We start from the raw sequence: 14,090 nt of genomic DNA, 5'->3' as shown, positions 1-14,090 counted from the left end.
AATTAAAATTCGAAAATTTTTTCTAAAGCCTCCAGGGGACTTCGTTTTCGCACGAAAAAATTTTATGTGCCCTTATTGCATCCGGACCCACAATTTCTGAATTATTTCATTCAGTAATGACTTATTTTTACTAATAAGAAAAGGAAAAATATGTAATAAAAAAAATTTACGTCAAAAATGGATTACTGCTTCGATCGTGATACGCGAGTAGATTGCATCAAATGCATATGTATGAAGCTAAAACGAAGATTGGAACTTCTTCATTTTATGTAAGTACAGCAAAAAGAAAATTTCAAATTAGTTTTCCCCAGGGTTCTCAATTTATTTTTATACGGCGCCAGGCAAACGTCACTTCCGCGGTAAAAGAAAATAACTCTGACAAACAAAAGTAGATATATGAACAACAATTAGAATTAACGTGATGAGAGAGTAAGAATATATATAAAAAAATTTACATAATAAGCGAAATCCGGCTATCTACGGCTGATAAATTCAAAAATTTATCTCCGCATCTGCCGTCGCTATTTGGAGCACACCAAAAATTAAAATAACATAAAAATATTTATACTCATGCCGCCCACCTTTATCAAATCCTTAGCAGTCTCGTTGGAGAAGAGCAGGATATGTATACTTTCAGATCAAAACTTTCAGCAATAATCACAATAGTCAGCAAACAGACTTACACCATACTGTGGCAAAAACTACAAAATTAGTGTTAACGACTTCCTCACACGGGGCTCAAACGATCGGAGACAACGAGATTGCTTCACTGGTCGGTATGTAGACCGCCCAAACACTCTACTTCTGCGCAGATAGTCCAAATGTGTCTTCTGCGTTGTCGTAGTGTCATGGCGAATGGAGGGAGATTTCGGGACTCTTATGCCCAAGAGATGGTGATAGCAATGAAGTGATATTTCTGTTATTGGGCGCAAAACAAGCATACGTCAATCCGGCACTCAAAAAGACTCAAACTTGACGTGGGCAGGATTTCTAGGCCCAAGCCACCATCAGCCCTCTGACGAGAAATATTAGAGAAGCTGTTTCAACCTAATTGGTAAAAAAATGCATTGGCCAAAAACGCGATTCTTACTCGTAAATAAATGAGACTATGGGGTACTGTTAAAAATTCGGCTGAACATTTATTTGATATATCTATCAATCCGTACAAAAAACTCTCATGTGAGGTAAATTATACCAAAAACAAAACGATAGCTAATTCGTGCGGCCGAAACTCCAAGGACTGCGTTAAAATCGTAATTTAATAATCTATTGCAAAAGCGGTCATAACCTCAAAATTCCTGAAATGCGAAAATCTGTACGCGAGGTGAGGTGCCCGGAAATAGATACCGGGAACCTCACCTCGCGTGCAGATTGACAGTGCAATTACAAATTTGACATGAGGTCAACATGACTTCCTAAAAATGAAATTCAACAAGTTCGAAGGTAGATTCACGACAGCCGCAAAATTCGAGAGCATCAATTTACAGTTAATAAAAAAAATTTTAACATGAGACCATCATGGTATCCTGAACAGCGCGAGCAAAGCTAAGGATTGCACGAATGGTCCGGTCACATTTTATCCTCAATTCTTTATGACTACAAATAAAAGAGACACGGTAAACGATTCATCTCTTCCATAGTCAAAAAGCAACAACAGTAATATTATAGAGATTCAAAAGAGTCTTCGGGACTCGACGGGTTCCTCATCTTCGATGTCTTACTCCTAAAATAAAAACGGACTTCAGCAAGAAAATCAAAATTAAACGAACATGAGGATCCGCGAGGATCCTTATCTTCAACATCGTAAGAGAGCGGACCGTACCTCAACTTGTAAGTGAGCACTGAATCTATTAATTTTACCAAAAAAAGAAGTTTACATTGGATTTTCAAACAAAGTTTAGAGTGAGCAAAGACCACGACTATCTCTCGGCACATGGCTGCTGAACGAAAGAGAACTCAGCTTGTCGATTGTCGAGCGCTTCGTCTTGTCTCCTATATGCGAGTTTCTTGGAAACGGCGATGGAGAAAGAGTTTCCGCAGTGGCAAAAAACAACAAATCTAGGACGACCAGAACTGCTTCTCATCCTCTGTGCGGGTGCCTTGAAGTAGACTGGACTCTCGGTTCAGTGCCATGCTATCGAGGGCCCGGTTTAGGGGATATGAGGACTTTCTCCCACGTAAGGATTACTGGTGCAGACCAAGGTATCGCGCAAAGGCTATTTAAAGAAAATCTCTTTTTTCACAAAAAAAATTTAGTCGGTTTTCTGTGTTCTACTTGCCGAATCTTTGGCAGGTTTTAAAGTTTTTCTTTGAAATTTGTATACAACATTATCCAACATATGCCACGAGTGTGAGAATGTTTAGAAAGTTTAAATTCAAAGCGAGAAAGTTATTTCTTAGAAGTCAAAGAAGTTTTTTGAAAAGTATCAAATTTCTTTAATGAATATATGAAGATGTTTGTTTTTCGATCTACTGATCTTCAAGTGTAATTATAAAACAAGCTTTCGCTCCATGACGTGGGGACTCTTCAGGTTACATTTCTTGTATATCTCCTTACCAATCGACGTGACAGTTACGTTTCGGAAAAGACTATGGTGTACATTTTTAGGTTAATAAAAAAAGAAGACGCAAAAAAAGCTCTTGAAATTCTTAAGGAAAAACATGCCTTTTGTTCTCCTGTTTTTGCGTCAACATTGTAAAAAAAATTTTTTAATCGTGGGCAGACATCTCTCGAGTTTGGAGTTTTGAGAGAACAAATGTTAAATTGAAATAATAAACATTACAAATACAATTAAGTTAAACATTACGGCAGTTACAGACTTATTAAAAGTGCTAAAGTTAAAGATTTTATTTTATAATTTAAAACAATGGCTGACCCTACACATTTCGCATAAGTCCGAGACGAAACGTAAAACTGGCACCCACCTGATCTCTAATCCGCATTCGTAATACAGGTCGAGAGCACTTAAATGACGCCGCATATATCGACTAGGCTAAAAACAGGGGTTGACATGGCGATACCGAAAGCCACATATAAAATATAATTAGCTATTAGTTTTTTATCTACTGATTCTACCCTTAATGTGCACACTTCATAGGAATTACGTAATGGCGACAGCGGGTCAGTTTGAACCGGACGATCTTTGAAACAGTACTGAGTGAAAATAAAACATTGTTTTGAGAGGAGAAAAATTCAATGGCATTATTTGAACATCCAAAAATATACCTTGATCGTTATTTCTATCAAATTTAAAATTCTAAGTTTTCATAAAAATTGCACCAAAAAAATGTGCAAAAATGTACTTTTTCACTTAAATATGGATAACGTCGTGAATTGTTTCCGTAAAAATGTAGGATGTAGCTAACGAGATATAGCCCTTTAAGAAAATTAATGCATACATACTCTATTAGCTCATGCAAAGATTCCACGTTTTTTTGTCCTTTATTGGAGGGCGCAAGGCATAACGTGTCTTCTTCACTCACTGCTTTCTCTCTTCACCATTGTTTCGAACCCTGGCATCCCTTTTCAACATGTTGCAAATACTGGCTCGCAACTCCTTACGCATTTGCTGAATGTCGAGTCCCCGTTCAAGTTGGGGCTTTACCAGAAAGTAGAACAGATCCTTTAGACAATCTTTCATCAGTCTGCCATTTCTCTTGTTTTGACACGGCAACAAGATCTTTGAATTGACATCCGCACCGGCCATCGTAAAGTTTTTTGACTGGTCTTGTAGTTGTGACATAAGAAATCAAAGCAGCCGGTTATTCCTTTGTTTTTATTGTAGTTCAGAATAATATCTGGCTTATCATTCGTTATTCCATTTGAAGTGATGTGTGGCGATGCAAGAAAAACAATCTTGTGTTTCTTCGGAGTATATGAAACAAGAGTTATACAACTTCTAGAAAAACAAAATTTCGATTTCGATGGTTCCTTCTCGGCAATCTTGAATTCTGCTGGAACCTTCCTCTTATTTTTCCTTATCGGTCCACTGTAGGTTAGATTATAAGGTTCTTAAGTCATTCGTTCGATCAGAGGTATCGATGTAAATCAGTTATCTGCTGTAAATGTACTGTTAAATAAGGAAATACACAATTGAATATTCAGACAATTGAATTTCCCATCAAAGCAATACCATGTAGAATGTCTTAGCGTCGTTCACCGAAATAATCTTCGAGCCGTATCGATTCGGCTTCGATTTTATGTACCTTCATTTTGAATGGACAAAGGCCGCGAAATCCAACGAGTTGTTCGTCGACGGTTAGACAATCTGAAGGATGGTAAGATTGTTCACGGTTTCCGATGAAAATGTCGCAAACATTCCGAATTTGAGAGAACTTGTCAGTTGGATCTCGATTATCTCTATCATTGAAACGTAAACATGTTGAGATAAACATGAATCTTGCTCGAGGCATGGCAAAGGATAGAAATCCATTCCATTTTCTTTGCCCCAAAGTTCATGACAATTGACGTTTGACGATTTCCAGAGGCCTGAGTAATAAAAGATACAAATCTCTCTTTTGGTCATTTCGAGTGTAATATTTACCATCTTAGAGTTGAAAAGAATCCTTCAAAATTCTTCAATTTGTTGCAAATCAACAGCATCATCTGTAGGACTAGGTGTTATCTTTGCAGCATTTTCAAATCGATCTAGACAAACATTGCGTGTTATTTTTTCAGTGAGAAATTTCTTACAGCTAATGAGAAGTAATGCTGCAAGTATTCCATGAGTTAATATTTTGATATATTGGTAATTCACCTGATCTTCTGCTTGGGGCACTCGTACTCCAAATGTAACCGTGTTGCCATCTACGGTTTGTCAGCGGGTGTCCTCGGGACCTTGAATCCAATTGTCATTGTTCGAGTACTGCCTTATGCACGTCGCTGCCACTCTCACTTTCTGTAGAATATTCCGACTGAATTCACAAATTGTCTTCTTCGCCATCTGAAACATCTCCACCGAGTGCACAGTTTCGGACACGTGTGCACTCAATTGCTGATTGGAGCACACTAAAGCCTTTGGGAGCGAAGGCAAGTACACAGTCATCAACTAGATAGCTCAAACCACCAACTGATGGCGACACTCGTCTCATTTTCTAATGCCTAATGCTCGTAAATATCATTTGAAAAGTTTGTCTGGCTCAAATTGACGCACGGTGACCAATAAGGGTTGTTTATGTTAAACGAGCTTTTGCTCCATGACGTGGATGCTCTTCAGGATAAAACATTTTTCTTCTCCATCATTTATCTGAAAAACATAGAACGGAGGTTCTTATATAACAAAGATTTTTATAGAGAATATAATATGTTTCGAAATATGGAACATAATCTATAAATTTATCGATAAGAAGTTTACATTTCAGGATTATATAAAATCCGGAATTCATTATTATAAAAAGTTGTTCAAAATTTTAAGATTCACGATTATATAAAAATGAATACTTTCAAGGCCCAGCGGTGACATCATAATAAACATTTTATTTTGCAGGCCAACGCACAATCTTATACGCTAAACTTGGAGGGAAAATTTTTTGACGTCATGTAAGGCTATGTATATATTGTAACCGCTGACTTTTTGCAGGATTAATTAAAATGGGTTAATTTGATAACCGGACTTATATTTAATAATATGCAATGAAAATAGGGGCTTCTCATGGAGAAAGAATAAGATTCTCTTTCGAAAAACATAATGTTATTTAAAATTATTATAATGAGGCTATAGCCCTCGCACGTAGTCACTTGGGGACATTCCCAGTTAAATATAATTAATAATAATGAATCTTTTGTCTCTATATGGCCTGTCGCTCAGGACCTAATCCCTAGGTGCGAAAAAAAGCTATTTAAGACGTTCGATTGCGTAGTGAGGGTCTCGGGCCACTCAGTCTAACGGTCGCACTATTGTCACGCTTCAGCAGGAGACCGGAAATGCAAGGGCGAGTGCCTACGAGCCTTCAATATAATATTTCGACCGACACTTGGTTCGTGCTTCTTTTCTCGAGAATTTTAATTCTCGGTCCAATCTTGCCTCGACGAAACGTGTTTTTGACAGAGTATAGAGGTTTTGAGATCTCTAATTCTCTCTTGCACGAATAGTGAAGTGAGCGATTGACCCTAAATATAATATAATAATATTCTGAGATTTTACTCTGATAAGCAAGGATCGCTTTGAAATTAAATCTCTTGTCTCGACAGCTTCAGGGGAGAATATCCCACTGGGCACTCTTAGAGAGAAATCAATTCGAATAAGATTTCAATATCTTGAAATGTTATTTTTTATAAAAAGCGAATTATCGGACAAGTTCCAGAGGGTTTAGGCTCTTGGCTTCTCCTACTGATTCGCTCCTGCGACCTGTGCTTTTCAGACACAATTTCCAGAAGGATATTCTTAGGCTGGGTTGCCCTTTTTATTGTCCTGTTTCCAGCTCTCCCTTCCCGATCTTACGTAACCACGTCGAGGAGGGAGTTACTGGAGTTTGCGCTATGGAGTTTCTCCTGTGCGATGCTTCTTTTTTAGAGGGATCACATAGGAGATACTATTTTTGCCTATTTACAGGCAACCCTTGAAACACGAGGGTTAAAATATATATATATCCGATCTCTTATTCACAGAGTTAGTATTCTTGATGATGTAAAACATCTCTTTAAAATGTCTTTTTTTACATACGCAGTAACTCTTTTATCCCTTTTACAGTCATGTATGTGCTCTTTAATCCTAGTTTTTATGTACCTTTTTATCTGTCCTATATAATTCAAACCACATTTGCAAGGAATGCAGCATATGTCATGTGTTTTTAAATCAAAAGGAATAGCATCTTTGCTATTAGAAAAGAATCGGAGCAAATCTTTTTGGTGTGTAAAGACTACTTTAGTGTTCAATTCTTTTAAAATATTTGTAAATAATCTGGAGAATTTATTAACAAATGGAAAAATCACTATTTTGTTGTAGCACAAGGCTTGTGAGTTCTGAATCTGTGCATTAATATTGTTGATCTTTTCAACTCTTTCATTGATGTCCTTTTTACAAATTTGATCGGATAATCATTCTATCTTAGAATTTCTATAACTTTTAAAATACATACTATCATCTCTAAAGTTTGGATCAGATAATTTAATAAACCTGTCAGTGAGACTATAAATGACCCAAATTTAGGCTTTAATCGAATGTAAGAGAGAATCTTCTGCCACGACTGTCACGTGCATCTTTGCATTAACCATGTCCATTTTTCCGAACATGTTCTCTTTCTGCTTCTAACTCTTCTTCCGACTCATCAATGTAACTGCTTTTCGATGATGACTCGTCGTTATGTACAAAATCCTCGTCGTCACTTTCATCCTCCACAAAGTCTACAGGCTTATGTTGACGAAGTGCTCGGGCCACATCGTCCGCAAAATGTCTGGCCATTTTTCGATCTAAATATGTACGCAGAGGAACATGTTTTTTTTATTCAAATAATATGAATTGAAATTGTACTCTCGCTGTTACAAAAAAATACGAAAAATAATAAACTTACCTAAAGTATGATCTTTCAAAATATATACGTTAAGAGTATGGGTGTGGGGTCGAATCGACCCAAACTGAAATTTTACTACTCGCTATGGCTAACTGAAGAAGATTGCACCCGTCCTCTTGATCTGCTTTGTTTCACATTCACGCAGCATAGTATGATGTTAACCGGAGCAGGTTTGACAGCGCTTAGATGAGACACAATCCCGAACCAAATGCTTTACCAAACAATCAAAACATAACTCACAGGCGTATGTTTTATCTATCCCCATATGTCCGGCTTGTGCGTCATCGTGATTTTCTTGCATCACTTGGTTTCACATGCCCTGTAAAGCCAATGCCCATCTTCCTAACCTACATGCTGGGTCTTTTAAAAAGATGCAGCCATTGTAAGCTGCTGTGATCGGTAACTACGGTAAAATGGGAACCCTCTATGTAGCATCGAAATTTCCCTATTACCCATACTACGGAAAGGCGAGATAGTACGGAGTTGGTGGCTAAATAGTAGCGTATCTTTTCACAAGCGATTTGCTGCTCTTTTTCACAGAGCTAAAGCTGGTTCTTCCGAAGGAGACTTAACGGGCCACAGTGGTGGCGAAATGCGGAATGAAACGACTATACCAAGAGGCTACGCCTAGAAATTGTTGAACTTTATGGACGGTGTTTGGAATTGTAAATTGCAAGATGGATTTGATCTTATCTGGGCCAACCTGTAGACATTCCGCACACTTTAGGTAACCAAGGTACTTCACCTGAGAGCGACCCAAACACTCAAGATGTTCTTCAAAGGTTGCGGTACTTATGATAATGTCATCCAGATAAGCGAACAAAAAGGGTTCCATATCTGGAGTGATTATCCAATCCAGCAACCTCTGAAAGGTGGCACGAGCGTTGGTTAAACCATAAGGCATACGGATGAATTGTAGTGAATCCAGGCCCGGTACCGTGAAAGCTGTAAGTTCGCGACTCTTCGTATCGAGAGAGACCTGGTGATAGGCCTGACTCAGGTCGAGGGTGGATATGTAACTCACGCATCTGAGCGTATCTATTATTCCGCTCACGTAATGAAGGGGGTAGGAATATTTTTTGGTCTCCATTTCTTTAAATATTTACACTTTCGTAAAACTATACTCAGGGTGGAAGAAAGAATAGATGAGGCGACACTTAAAAGTGAAAGTCAGGTTGAAGACTTACAATAAACGCATTTTTAGAATGTTGTTAGTATATTTCTCTTGAAAATATTTAATTTCAAATTGATGTCAACGAGAGCATTCGTGTCCAACAATTTTTTGCTGCTAAAAATATAAAAGCATATCAAGCGATATTCTAATGCAAATTTTCAACAATAAAATAATATTTTCTAGACGCCATATATTATTCTTTATTTTAAATATCAATACTTGTAACCCATATTCCGCTTTTGTATGTTTAGGTATTTTCAGTTTATTTTTCAAATATATCATTTTTATACATTTATTTTTCGTTGCTAAGAATTTAGAAATTTTGAAAAATAATACTGTTTATTGCCATGAAATGGCGATTGTACAGAACAAACTCTGGCTGACTCATCCAACCAGAACCATTCGTGATAATGACGGTTCCAGATGACACATTATCCAGAAATGAAGACTGCATATTTTTTCAGGGAAACAAAAAGAACGGAGGAATAGAATGTTCACTCGCACTGACCGCAAGTCCATAGTCACCATCGTACCACGCTCAGTAACATCCACTTTTCCAACTCTTCTCATTCCTCTAACGGCGATAACCTTGCCAATTTTGGCCGGAACAGTTGAAAACCCGGGCGAAATTTTCGAAAAACTGATCTACATTTCGTTTGCAGAAAGCTTTTACCCGGTTCATGGATGTTTTCTCTTGTGCTCTGAGCATAAGTTCCGGGTGGCGTCTCATGAAAAGTCTAGGCCACATGCGGCCGGCTTTCAAATCCTTAATCCAAGAAGGTGGATATTCAAGTTTTAATTTATTAACCATCTGATACGCCAACTCTCGCAACATATTATCACTTAGGGTATAATAATAGTTCATGCATTTGACCATGTACTTAACAAGGTCTCTTTCTTAAGCAAGAGAGGAAACCTGATAAAACAATCAAGACAAATTATTATCAAAAAAAAAAACGTTAGAAAAAAAAACAGATATACCATGTTTGATGGCGTTCTCGTACCACTTACACGGATAAATTCCAATAATGTGTTATCATTGACTGACGAAATATCCTCAAAATTTGCCTTCAATTTTGTACATGTCACAGTAGAGAGCTTTTATCAATGACATGTTCTCGAGTGGACGATCGTTTGCTTTTATTTTCTAACAAACAACTTTTAATGGCTTGAAGCAGCGCATTATATTCCCTTTGTTGGTTTTCACTATTCCTTTTTGGAGTTGACATTCCTAAAAATAAAAAAATTGATTGAAACAGGGAAAAGCAAGGTGTCTCACAACTATACTAGTACTATGTCTTACAAGCAAACCATGACGCAACTACGAAGATGAAAAAAAAAGTTCCAACCGTATATTAGCATAATGTAATATTGCAGTACAAAATATGAGGAAACCATTAGATGCTAATATATTCCACTTACCTTTTTCAATTGATTCACTCGAAAAGATAGCACTTCAAAAAAACTACAAAAAAAAATTTTCACTCTATTTTTGCACACGATATTCGCAGCTGATGCAATAATGCGTCTATTCACTTCGGTGAAGTGAATAGACTTGTGTAAATGTTATTATCCTGCGTAATAGGCTTCCTGTTGTTTGTATTAGACAAAATACTAACTATCCCTTTGCCTTCCGTTGGCAAGTCTGCTCTACTGTCTTTATTTGAACATTTGATAACGCCATTAGTATTTGTGTAGAAAGAGCTAAATATTTCTTTTGAATGACTAAAGTGCTCTGTAGCCCCAGAATCGACAATAAAAGGCACGTAGTTATCGCTTTGATTTATTTGTTTGTCAGTACAGTCATCATTGTCTATAAATTTCCCGTGACAACTAGTGGGTGGAAACGACTTTTTAAAATCTTTAACATAACTATTTAGACAGGACAAAAAAATTGTATTTCTAAAACAGCACATACTTTTCTTAGTTGGTCCTTGGCAATTTGCGAAGTGAATTTTAGGAGAATTGCTAGTTCGCGGTCGGGACTAATCAAGATTGTTATTTTTGTTAAACTTTTTGCGGTCGTAGTCTTTATTTACATACCGTTTACCGTCGTGGCCATTTCGTTTAAGGAATTTTTGGTTTTGAAAGTTCTTTTTGCTATTAAATTCTTTTCTACTTTTCTTCTGCAGATAACCGTCGTAAGTCTCGTTTTGTTAGTAATTATTATAATTGTTACCGTTTGGGCATCCTTTTCCAAGCCTAGACCGTCATTTAGGACAATCAGCCGCAATATGGTTCGTGAATTACTGACACTCGTAACATTTTTTTCAGGTTTTGTCCCTTCCTAGGGCACTCCATCTTCATGTGCACAATGTCGTCGCACTCATAGCACCTTTCGTTAATATTTACCGCTTATTGATTAGAGCTGGTATATGAAGATGTGGCAACTGCACCAGCTTTACTCGCTGGATGAGTACTGGTACTGGCTTGCGCCCTATTAGCCTCGTGTACAGGGACAATCATTGACGCGATTGTGAAATACGTCCTTTATCGATCCTTGATCCTTAGTCTTACAGACACGTCCTTTTCACCACTTCATCAATTCACACTCGTAGTGGAAACGTGCCGCTGGGTCCGATAACCTTTTGTGAGTTTGATTGGGAAGCAGTGTTCAATGAAAACATCTTTTATACGGTTAAGAGCACTTTAATAGAAACAGACTCGTAAGATACAAAGCCTTCAACAAGTTCGTTCATAAGGCACAGCTTGGACTAACCGAAACCAGTGATCCCAGATCTGAAACGAGGTACATTCCAATGCTATCACAGGTCTATGTCCGTGTGAATATAGTAGAAGACGATGTACATGACTGTGTTGTGCGAGCAGCACATTTCTCCTCTTCTAAATTTGAAAACTCGAAGGTGCACGATTGCCGGTCGGGACACTTTGGCGGTTCTATTTACATCTCTATCTGCTTTGAAATAAAATGAAGAGATTGGGATTTTAATATTTCCAGATTTCGGTGCTGGCGATTCTCATGATTTGAATACTTTGCGCGCCTCTTTATATGCGTATATTTTGAGGTTACGTTATTTCAAGTATAAAATATAAATTATATAAATATTAATACTATTTTATATTTATATATATATATATATATACATATTATTAATGATAATATTATAATTATGTTATATTATAATGGTCTTATTTATATCATGATCCGCATTTGAAAGAAATTAAAGAAATTGGCGATTTTGGAATTCATCTCGTTTGGATAAAAGCTCAATTATTTGGTTGGAAAATTAATTATTTTATTGAAAATGTAACTATTTTGTAAAAAAAAGTCCTTTTTTCTATCAAAAGTGTAACTACTTTGTTGAAATTTATTTTTTTTTTATTTGAAAGTACATCTCTTTCGTTGAAAATACATTTTTGAAGCTGACAATTAATCTATACCCTTTTTGGTTGAAAAATCATGTATTTTGTTAAAAATTCGTCTTTCTTTGTAGAAATTAAATTGTTTTATAGAAACTGTACGCTTTTTGGTTAAAAATTACATTTTTTGGTTGAAATATCAACTGTAAATATTTGTTGGTTTTAAAGTCGTTTTGTTGTAAATACTCTTTTTGACATTAAAATTAAATAAATTCGTTGAAAGTTCATGTATTTTGTTGGAAATTGACCTTGTTTGGTAAACAATTTCTTTTGTTGAAAATTTATCATTTTTGGTTAAAAATTCAATTGTTTGGTTGAAATATCAACTGTATATCTTCTTGGGTTTAAAAGTCGATTATTTTACTAAGAGTTGAACTACTTTGTAAAAAAATACGTGTTTTTAACAAAGTTTTATAATTATGGTTAAAAGTTTAACTATTGGTTGAAAATTTAACTCTTTCATTGAAAACTCTTGTTTTTCGCTTAAAAAATTCTTCTTTTTGTAGATAATTCGCCTTTTGTCTTTAAAATTAAATGATTTCGTTGAAAATTCATGTATTTTATTTGTCTTTTTTTGTAGATCATTAATTTTCTTGGTCGAAAATTCATCTCATTGGTTGACAACTTAACAACTTTGTTGAAAATTCATTTTTTCTGTTAAAAATTATTTTTCTTTATCTGAAAATGCAACTATTATAGGATTAATTAAAAATAAATCGTTTTTATTTGGAAATTGAACTATTCCATTTTTTGTTGAAATTTTATCCTGTACATGGTATTAGTTAAAACACCAATTATTTGATAGAAAATTTATTTATTTTGTTAAAAAGTCAACTTTTGGGTTGAAAATTGATATATTTTGTTAATTAGATTTTTTCCTAACATTAAAAAAACTGCAAAATAAAAAAATTGCCTTAAAATCCTCCTGATTCTTTTTTTTATATTGTTGAATATTGCTAATATTTAACGAAATTTTCTTTTTTTAATTAAAAAATTTTTAATTGAATGGGTTAAAAATAAACATTTTTAGACTGAAATAATATTTGAAATCATAATTGAAAATAATTTAAAAAACTAATATCAGTTAATTCTTTACTTTATAACGCATTCAGAATCACCAGTAAAATCTAATAAAAGTTGATTTTTTTAAACAAAAAATATGAGTTTTCAACAAAGAGTTAAACTTTCAACCAAATAGTTAAATTTTCAACTATAATTATAAAACATTGTTGAAAAAAACGTATTTTTTTACAAAGTAGTTCAACTCTTAGTGAAATAATCGACTTTTAAACCCAAGAAGATGTACAGTTGATATTTCAACCAAACAATTGCATTTTTAACCAAAAATGATACATTTTCAACCGAAAGATTAAATTTCTACCAAACAAGGTCAATTTCCAACAAAATACATGAACTTTCAACGAAATTATTCAATTTTAAAGTCAAAAAGAGTATTATCTACAAAAAGCTGAATTTTTAACCCAATTTAAAGGCAAATAGTTGAATTCTCAATTATAATTATGAATCCTTAATAAGAAAAAATGAATTTTTTTAATAAGTAGGTTAACTTTAAGTGAATAATCGAATTTTCCACGCAAAAATTATGATTTTAATTTTTAACAATACTGTTGCATTTACAACAAAACGACTTTGCAACCAAAAAATATTTACAGTTGATATTTCAACCGAAAAATGTAATTTTTAACCAAAAAGTATAATTTTTTCATACAACAATTTAATTTCTACAAAGAAAGACGTATTTTTAACAAAATACATGATTTTTCAACCAAAAATGGTATAGATTAATTGTCAGTTTCAGAAATGTATTTTCAACGAAAGAGATGTACTTTCAAATATAAAAAAAAAATTTAACAAAGTAGTTGAACTTTTGATAGAAAAGAGGACTTTTTTACAAAATAGTTAGATTTTCAACAAAATAATTAATTTTTCAACCAAATAATTGAGTTTTTATCCAAACGAGATGAATTCCAAAATCGCCAATTTCTTTAATTTCTTTCAAATGCGG

The 14,090-nt window shown here is 34.9% G+C and overlaps 1 protein-coding gene across 7 annotated transcripts in view; it reads left to right on the top strand.

Annotated features, from left to right (window-relative positions):
* Positions 1-14,090, top strand: part of LOC117176791 (N-acetylglucosamine-1-phosphotransferase subunits alpha/beta) — a 118,074-nt gene that overhangs the window by 30,532 nt on the left and 73,452 nt on the right. The window contains exon 8 of one of the 7 annotated variants that reach the window (XM_033367094.1): positions 9,148-9,673. The exons of the other annotated variants lie outside the window; for them this stretch is intronic. The gene's annotated coding sequence lies outside the window, so the exon portion shown is untranslated. Of the gene's footprint in view, positions 1-9,147; positions 9,674-14,090 lie in introns of those variants that run through there. 7 annotated transcript variants of the gene reach the window in all.

The sequence above is a fragment of the Belonocnema kinseyi genome, chromosome 7 (genome assembly GCF_010883055.1).
Source record: "Belonocnema kinseyi isolate 2016_QV_RU_SX_M_011 chromosome 7, B_treatae_v1, whole genome shotgun sequence".
In the NCBI taxonomy this organism is placed as follows: Eukaryota; Metazoa; Arthropoda; class Insecta; order Hymenoptera; family Cynipidae; genus Belonocnema; species Belonocnema kinseyi.
The sequence above is the reverse complement of the archived record's forward strand: the minus strand, read 5'-3'. Positions and strand labels throughout refer to the sequence as shown.